We start from the raw sequence: 9,749 nt of genomic DNA, 5'->3' as shown, positions 1-9,749 counted from the left end.
TGACACCAAAAGCATGATCCATTAAAGAAAGATAAACTGGACTTTATCAAAGTTAAAAACTTGATTTCTGAAATGTCTTTGAAGATGATGAAAACACAAGTTACAGAGAGAAAATATTTGCAAATACATATCCAACAAAGGGACCAGCATGTGGAATAATAATTTTTAAAAACTCCTGAATTTCAGCAGGAAAAATCAAACAATTCAAATATAAAATAGGCAAAAAACCTGAAAAGATAATTCACCAAAAAAGATACACAGGTGGCATATAGGCACATGTGTTCAACATCATCAGCCATTAGGGAAATGTAAATTAATATCCCAAAGATACGTAGCTACATATCTATCAGGATGGTAAAATAAAAAATCATGACAACACCAAATGCTGGTGAAGATGTAGAAAACTGGATTTTTCATACTTTTCTGGTGTATAGTAAATGGTATAAATGTCAAATGGCTATAGCCACTCTGGAAAACCGTTTGGCAGCTTCTTATAGTGAAACATTCAGCAGCCATACAGCCCAGCAATTGCATCCTTAAGCATCATCCCAGAGAAATGAAATTTATAGTCACACAAAAACCTGTAGATGCACGTTTATATGGTTTTATTTATACTGGCCAAAAATTGCCAACAACCAGATGTGCTTCAATGGGTAAATGGCAAAACAAACTGCAGTGCATTCATACCATGCATAGAACTCTGTAACAAAAAACAACAAGTGATTGATATGTGCAACAACTTGGATTAATCTCCAAAGAATCATGTTGAATGAAAAAGGCCAATCCCAGCAAGTTACATTCTGTATGATTTCATTATATCATGGTTTTGAAATGATAAAATTATAGAAATGGAGAACGGATGAGTGATTTCCAGGAGTTAAGGAGGCAGTTTGGGCAGGAGAAAAGTAGGGGCGAGTGACTACAAAAGAGAGCACAAAGGAGCCTTGTGATGATGGAAATGTTCATATCTTGGCCATATCTATGTCCATATTGTTCTATAGTTTTGCAGGCAACTTCAAATTGGGGGAAATCTCATAGCATGTGGAATTTATCTGCAAACAGCATGTGATTTGACAATTATATCAATATTAAAAATGTGATTTCAAAAATGACATTAAAAAACAAAAATGTAATGGAAAGAATACACAATTGGGGTTTAGATAAATATGATTCAAATGCCAGTTCCATCTGCTTTTTTATGCAATAAATGGTAATTTAGAAAATTTTGGTGGATGATGGGGAGAGTTGGCATTTTATTTAATGTCTTATGAAAAGAATACGTTAAACACATGGTGACCATTATTATTGTTACTGTGATTATTAAAAAGCAACATTTTTATAAAGCTTCATGGTTCCCAAGGAAAGCATATGTCCAATGTCCACATCAGAGTTAACCAAAAAGGATAATGGAGAAGGAGCATTTCAGAGAACAGAGCCTAGCCCAGAGAGGACAATGGTCTTGAGAGAGCCTCCTAAGAGCAGAGTCAGGACCTCATCAGCAGAAGGTATAAGCCAGCACAATGTCTTCACAGGGAAATGTTAGTTTTGCAAGAACCAGTTCTGGATGTTTATTTTCCATTTTTTTTCCTGAATGTTTATTATATCTATCCTATTCTTCTTCAACTGTTCTATACTTGTTGTGTGTTAGGGGAGGGGGCTGAGAACTTCTTTTTAAATCATAAGTGTCCAGCCCAAGACAGTCATGTGTGGACTGAGTGTAGAGACTCCTACACAACTTCTAGCAATCCCAGACTCTGAGTTTAATTCTATGCAACCACGGGACTTTGTGTTGTCCCTCTTAGGGACAAAGCGGGTATGTTCTGCATAGGAAAAGAAGAACAAACAAAATATTTAGTGTTCAGAATGGCAAACTGAGGTAGACATGACTAACGCTCACCTAAACTGGGCTGGTGAGCAGAATCAGTTAGTCACCCGGAAGACTACATTTTCTAGTCTCCTTGCAGTTAGGTGGGACCCTGTGACCAGTTCTGGCCAGTGAGCCATACTGAAAGAGTTATGGCAGAAACACCCAATTCTCTGTACTCTCTCCTCCACTGCTGTGGAGGGTCGTGGAGGGTGGTTTGTGTTGATGTACAAAAGCCACAAGATTGAAGCAACCTGGATCACTGAGTCATTACACGGGGGATGGTGGCTTCAGAGGGGATCCTAGCCAAATGGATTTTGGATGGGTAATAAATAAAGCTTAGATAAGCCACAGAGATTTGGAGATCATGTGTTACCACAGCACAATATAGCCTTTTGCTATGGTGTAGATATGGTTTGTCCCTGCCAAAACTCAGGTTGAAATTTGATCCCCAATGTGGCGATGTTGGGAGGTGGGGCCTAGTAGGAGGTGTTTGGCTCATGGATGAGGATCATTGATGAACAGATTAATGCCCTTCCTTGGGGGTGAGTAACTGCTTCATTTCTGGGAAATGAATGTATTAGGCCCCTTGAGAATGGGTTGTTAAGAAGAGTCTAGCTTCCTCGGTTTCTCTACCTTGCTTCCTCTCTCACCATGTGATCTCTTTGCACATGTCCGCCCCCCACCCCCGCCTCTTTCTGCCATGAGCGGAAGCAGCATGAGGCCCTCACCAGATGCAGCTGCCCAATCTTGGTCTTTCCAGACACCAAAATTGTGAGCCATATAAGCTTCTTTTTATAAATCACAAAGCCTCAGGTATTCTGTAATAGTAACACAAAATAGACTAAGATGCCTATCTATCCTTATCAATTTAGTTATATTTTAAGTCTATATAAAAATATTTAACTTTATTATAGATGTGTGATCTATCTAATAGTGTATACATCATCAACATGCTCTGAAAGCTACTAGGTAGAGTAATTCCAGAGAAATAACAAATGAAATGTTGCATACTTACGTAAGTTATAATTACCAAGCCAAAACAGATAAAATATCTGGGCAGCAAAAGGACTTCAAGGTGTTCTTATCTGTTCCTATTTAGTTATTCATTCAAAAATCTGTGTGTCATTGAATAGAAGAATTTATTTCGGCTAATGTTCAGTTAAAAAATCTGAAAATGTTTTATTGCCTACTTTCAAGAAATATTCTGTGTAGACTACCAAATATTCAAGTAGAGATAGAAGGAGACAGATCTGGACAAAGAAAGTGTGAATATTCAACATGGTTTGTTTATATTTCCATAAATTATAATTCATTATTCATAGCTTTATAATTAGCCAAATTAAATTTGAGAACAAGTGTAGAAAATCTTTTAAGCTTTACTGGGGATACCAATGGTTACCTGTTCTCTGGCAGTTAAGAACCTAGTAGGGTCAATACTCTGATAAGTACTGTAATACAGCTACCAACAATAGAAGACAGAGAATAAACAGATTTGTTTCTATTGGAGAGATCTAGAATTTCTTGGAGAATCCAGAATTCAGCTTGATTCTTGAGAGGCAGAACCTCAGAAAAACAACAAGCATTTTTGAGAACAACTTAAACATTTTTTGAAGCAGGAAAGTATGGACACCTCAGTGAACTTCGTGTGTATTTTGGGAAAGATGCTATTTTGGGCACGTTTTCATGGGTAGAGATTCACAATAGTAAGTTTTAAAGTTTACTTTGTATATTGAGGTCAAGATATAAGGGGAACAAACAGATAAAAGTCTTCAGGAGCTCAGTTCTACAGAGAAATGGAGCTCAGAACAGAAGTTAACTTTACAAGAAAGTGCTTAGAATCTATCCACATAATGATGGTGTTAAAGTTATGGGCCTTAATGAGAATCACAAATGTAAATGACAAAGACTAAATCAGTGTGTAACTCCCACGTTTGGGGCAAGAAAGGCAAAAAAACACAGAGAAGAAAAAATGGAGTCAGAAAGCAGATGAGAGATGATGATGAAGAGAAGGAAGTGTAGTGCAAGGGCTTCACCTGAGGCATTGGTGACAAAGCCCACCCTCCCCACTGTTACCCAATGCCCATGTGGCACCACCTGAATACCCTCCTGGTCCCTGTCCATCTCAATGGGCAGCCCAAAGGATTTACATTGTTACCGTCCTTTTGTTCATAATCAAAGTCAAGGAGCCTGGCACCAAACCATAGGTCATTCAGTGATGTAAAGATCGGGTGAGTAAAAGTGGAACAAGATGTTGAATAGCCCTTTTGCTGAACTAGGACCCACATACGGAAACAAGGAGGTAATTATGGCCTCACATTGTAAACTGGAAAACAGTCAGACATTGTGGCCAGATCCCCTCTCCAGGATGCACTGTAAGATCTGCCTTCCCATAACTGTCCCTGCAACACAGCACCCCCAGTCCCAGCGTGGACTGTCAGCACGCTGTCTTTGGACTGGTGGTGAGGACAGAGAGTGCTTCAGGAGGACTCCAAGAGTATTGCGTGTACAGTGTGGAGGCACTCATTAGAATAGAATACTCTTCTCTCCTCCCCTGGTTTAAACTGGACGACTGGAGGAAACCCGCAGGGGTCGCCAGGAGGCAGCTACAGCCCCACCTCCTGGATGGCGAAGACTTCCAGGAGATGGTGTGGAAAATCACCCGGCTGGAGCTACTCGCAGCCGCCCCCGAGTGGCTGCTAAGCTGGAACCCAGAACCAAGCTTTGGATTTAGAGACGCAGGGAGTTGAAGGAAGCAGAGAAGGTAGATCCAGATCACAGGAATGTGCAAGCAGAGGCCCCTGGCGCGTCTCGGAAGAACTCACAAGTACCATCCACAACAAAGCCAGCGTTTGGCCTCCTGCCACAAGAAAGAATCCTTGGCCAGTGGGTTTCTCAGAAAAGGATGGACAGCCACTGGAAACGGACCTCAGTCACAACAGTTAAAGAGGAGCCACTCACCCCTTTACTCCAGGTATTTTTCTGCCTCAACACATCTGGTAGGGACCCTGAGAAAAGGGAGGGGCTGTTTCCTCCCCAAATCCGCCTTAGCCCCTCAGAGCACGCAGCCGGTTGTGCACGCCCGTGCCCTGGATCGCACCAACACACTCCCTTCCTTCAGAACCCCGAGGGCATCCAGCCTCTGGGAGGTCTTCCCTGTGGCCGCAGTCCCAGAGGCATGTTTCTCTGCCGTCCCGCCCCTCTCACTCCATCACAGCCCATCCCAGACTGCCCTATAAGGGCTGATTTACAAGTCTGGGTGACTTTTCCTCTGCTACCAGTAATGACACTAATGATTGGTAGTAGTTATTGGGCTTTACATGTATTACCTTATTTAATCTTCAACCAAGCTTTATTTATTTATTTTATTTTATTTTTTTAATTTATTTTTTTTTGAGACGGAGTCTTGCTCTCTTGCCCAAGCTGGAGTGCAATGGCACGATCTCGGCTCACTGCAACCTCCTCCTCCCAGGTTCAAGTGATTCTTCCACCTCAACTTCCCGAGAAGCTGGGATTATAGGCACCAGCCTTCATGCCTGGCTAAATTTTTTTGTACTTTTGTAGAGATGGGGTTTCACCATGTTGGTCCGGCTGGTCTCCAACTCCTGACCTCTGGTGATCTACCTGCCTCAGCCTCCCAAAGTGTTGGGATTACAGGTGTGAGCCACCGTGCCTGGCCTCAACCAAGCTTTATGAAGTAGATGCTGTTATTAGCAACTCCATTTTACAGATAAGAAACTTGGGCACTTGATGTGCCCAAGGTCACAAGGCTGGTAAGCGTCAGAACAGCAGTTCAGAAACAGGCAGAATCCTCCAGGTGCTGCAGTTTTGACCGCCAAATAAATAAATAAATAAGGAAACAAGTAAATAATTTGGAACTGTGAAGGAAAGACCCAGGGGTCTACAGTAATACGTCCCTTCTTATCCTTTTTTTTTTTTTTTTTGTGGCGGAGTCTCCCTCTGTCATCCAGGCTGGAGTGCGTGGCACGATCTTGGCTCACTGCAACCTCCACCTCCCAGGTTCAAGCGATTCTCCTACCTCAGCCTCCCGAGTAGCTGGGACTAGAGGCGCGTGCCACCACCTTTGGCTAATTTTTTTTTTTTTTTTTTTTTTTTTTTTTTTGTATTTTTAATAGAGACGGGGTTTCACTGTGTTAGCCAGAATGGTCTCGATCTCCTGACCTCGTGATCCGCCCACATCGGCTTCCTACAGTGCTGGCATTACAAGCGTGAGCCACCACGCCCTGCCCCTTATCCTTTCTTGAGTCGGCCTGGACCGAGTCCAGGAAATAGGCGGAATCCGGGTAGGAGCGGCGTTCTGCAAAACTACCGCACCAGGAGGTGGGAGGCAATGACCTCTTCATTAAGTGTCCCAGTCCCGGAAAGCCAGGCTTTCCTTTCTCTCTCCAAGATGGAAGGAGAGGAACTACTAAGGTTAGATTTGACCCATTGGGGGCAAAAGTATTAAATCAAGTTCACAGACTCAAAGACCTCCAGTGCTGCAGAAGAACATTCATTCTTCCAGTGAGCCCCGCCCCCGACCGCTGACCCTGGGCGGAAGTGGTGGCCAGGCTTGCTCAGTCCTTAGCCTCTCTTCTATCCTCAGCTATGCTTGGAGCCAGCAGCGCATGCACCACACACCTCTTTTGCCAGCTGTTTTCCTGTTGGTACTGTCAACCCAGCACTGGGCTAGGGAGGTAGCAGCTTTGGGCAGTGATGCCACAGCCACAGGAGCCGGCAGGCCACAGAGCGCGGAGCTCAGGCCCGGCGGAGCTGTCCTGGGCGCTGGGCTACACCATCTTCCCGCTGAGCCACCCCATCTTCCCACTGGGAAACCCCATCTTCTCGCTGGGCCACACCATCTTCCCACTGGGCCACTCCATCATCCGGCTGGGCCACTCTATCTTCCCGCTGGGTCACACCATCTTCCGTGCAACCCCATCTTCCCGCTGGGCAAATCCATCTTCCGGCTGGGCCACTCCATCTTCCTTCTGGGTCACTCCGTCTTCCTGCTGGGCAACCCCTTCTTCCCGGTGGGCAACTCCATCTTCCTGTTGGGTCACACCATCTTCCCGCTGAGCCATGTTCCCACTGGGCCACTCCATCTTCCCGCTGGGCAACTTCATCTTCCCGCTGGGCCACCCCATCTTCCTGCTGGGCAACTCCATCTTCCCGCTGGGCAACCCCCTCTTCCCGCTGGGCAACTACATCTTCCCGCTGGGCAACTACATCTTCCCGCTGGGCAACTCCATCTTCCCGCTGGGCAACTTCATCTTCTCCTTGGGCCACTCCATCTTCCCTCTGGGACACTCCATCTTCCCATTAGGTCCTCAAGCCCCTCAGTGTGGTGACCCTGGAGTTTCTCAACTTTGAGTGACCTTACCATCCTGCTTTGCTCCTCCACCATCTTTCCAACAGGCTTTTAACTCATTCTCTGTGTTGAATTGCCTCTGCTTGAAGTACTTTTCCAATCAGAATGTTTTTTTCTCCTGATGAAAACATCCTTTCTACAATACCCACCACGAGTTGTCAACTACCCTCTGGCCACTTCGTATAAGGAAGAGCTTATTACTTCCCTGTTGGTCATTTCATCTTTGGAAATGTCTGACTTTCATAAATTTTTCTTATACTGAACTAAAATTCTTCTCTTTAATTGCTTTGTCAATATTTTGCAGTTGTAGTAGCAAATGCCATAAATACTTAAATACTTAAAAAGTGCTCATCCCCACCTCATGAGTCATTGCCTTTCTAGACCAAACTTCCTAATTCCTTCAACTAATAAAACATAGGTTTTACCTCTTTTACCATCTAGATATTCCTTTGTCTACACCTCTCCTAAGTGTGGTACCCAGAGGTAAACACGTTTACCAGATGTGTTCTGGCCTTTCTAGGACAGAACAAGGCTGTCATTTTTCTGTAAAGAATAGGATTTCTTGCCTAGGTGGTTAAAAGAATTCTTTTCAGTGGAGACCCATATCCTAACTTAGCCATTTGAAAATAGTTAAGCTTTCATACATCAAAAAAATATCCAGAAATCTCCCCCAAGGTCTGCTATAAGCCTAGAAAATGCTTCTGCTTTTGCACATCATGTTAGTTTGCTAGGGGTGCCAAAACAAAGTACCACAGACAAAGGGGCTTAAAGAACAGAAATTTATTTTCTCACAATTCTGGAGGCTAGAAGTCCAAGATCAAGGTGCCAGCAGAGTTGTTTCTTCTGAGGCCTCTATCCCTGGCTTGCAGATGGCCGCCTTCTCCCTCTGTGTTCACATGGTCTTCCTGCTGTGTGTCCTAATCTCCTCTTCCAATAAGGACACCAGTTATATTGGATTGGAGCCCACCCATATGAGCTCATCTAGCCTTAATGACCTCTTGAAAGACAGTCACATTCTGAGATACTGGGCTTAGGACTTCAACATAGGAATTTGGGGGGTGGGGGAAGGACACAGTTTATCCCATAACATACATCAAACAAAGCACCCAGAAAGTTCTCCAAGTGTCATTGTGATTAGTCTAGAAAATAGGGTGTGGGGGAGGAGGGAAGAAAATCATATATTCAAATATGAGTTATACAGGGAAAAGATAAGAAAATCAGATTATATTTCTATGCTTTTCTTTCATCATCTCTCACCAACCTTGACAAGCACCTGGCAGTCAGCCCATTCTGCCAGGGATTCAACAGCAGGGCTCCAGCTCGGGGAGCAGGGGAGAAAGAGGACATTCTGGTTACAATTGTGTAATTTTTCTTTCCAAACCTTTGGCTAAAGCCAAGCAGATCAGATGAAGCTCGGAGTGTTTTGTCATGTGCTGGTATGGGCCCACAACATCACATAATGACACCACAAATTGGGACTAACTTTGAAGGGATGCGTTACTCTGCCTTTAATGTTACTTGTAGCAAAGACTTGTGGTTATCAAGAGAGAAAGGTACATGAGGAACTGACAAATTGAACTGCATAATAATTTAATGAATCACTATCTCTTTCCTATAATTTGACTTTTATGATCTATCATCTACTTTTTGATATTGAAAACAGCTACTTTCTCCCTGCATTCAGTCCCTGCTTAACCAAATTCTTCAGCCAAGGTAGAAAGAAAAGCCACATGGTTGTGAGAGAAGTTGCTAAAAGTAGAAGCAGTGTAATTAATGGTCAGACTTGAGAGCTGGTCCCAGAGGTGACTTCATTAGACATGACCTTGGGTAAGTCACTCAACATTTCTAAGCCTCAATTTCCACGTCTTTAAAATGGGCATAGTAAGAGTGCCAACCTCATTTGAGAGCTGTGCACATTAAATGAGGTAGTTGAATGTTCTAGTGAAGTCACTTGCTGGTACAAAAAGACGGGACACAAGCTAACATTATTGTTGATTTTTTTCTACAAAGATGGTTATGCATGAATCATTCAGACACTCAAACACATGATTAAGTGAATAGCATGAAAAGAAGATAAAATACTGGAGCTTGTTTATTTATTCATTCATTCAGCAACCACTTCCAGTGCCTGTAGGAGCTCAAATCTTGCAACTGAGGAGCTGGAAAAAGCTTCTCCAAGCTATTGATTAAACAGAGCCTCAAAGGACAACGACACTTAAAGTAAGAGAAGAAGGCATTACTTTCATAGAGAGCAAAATGCATCATGGCAAGAGAATACATGAATGTGCAGGGAATTGGAAGGAATTTGGTGTGACTAGAGAGTAGGAATATCAATGGGAAAGAGGCAAGAGATGAGGTTAAGTAGAGGAAGGCCAGAAGATGAGGGACCTTCATGCAATGTTGCGGGTTTTTGATTGTATCCATTAGCCAGGGAGGGGTCATTAGGTCAAAACAAGGCATTTATAGTTTTTAAAGAAGCAACTCTTTAGGCATGTGTTTTAGAATGAGTTTCAG

The sequence above is a fragment of the Pongo abelii genome, chromosome 7 (assembly GCF_028885655.2).
Source record: "Pongo abelii isolate AG06213 chromosome 7, NHGRI_mPonAbe1-v2.0_pri, whole genome shotgun sequence".
NCBI lineage: Eukaryota > Metazoa > Chordata > Mammalia > Primates > Hominidae > Pongo > Pongo abelii.
The sequence above is the reverse complement of the archived record's forward strand: the minus strand, read 5'-3'. Positions refer to the sequence as shown.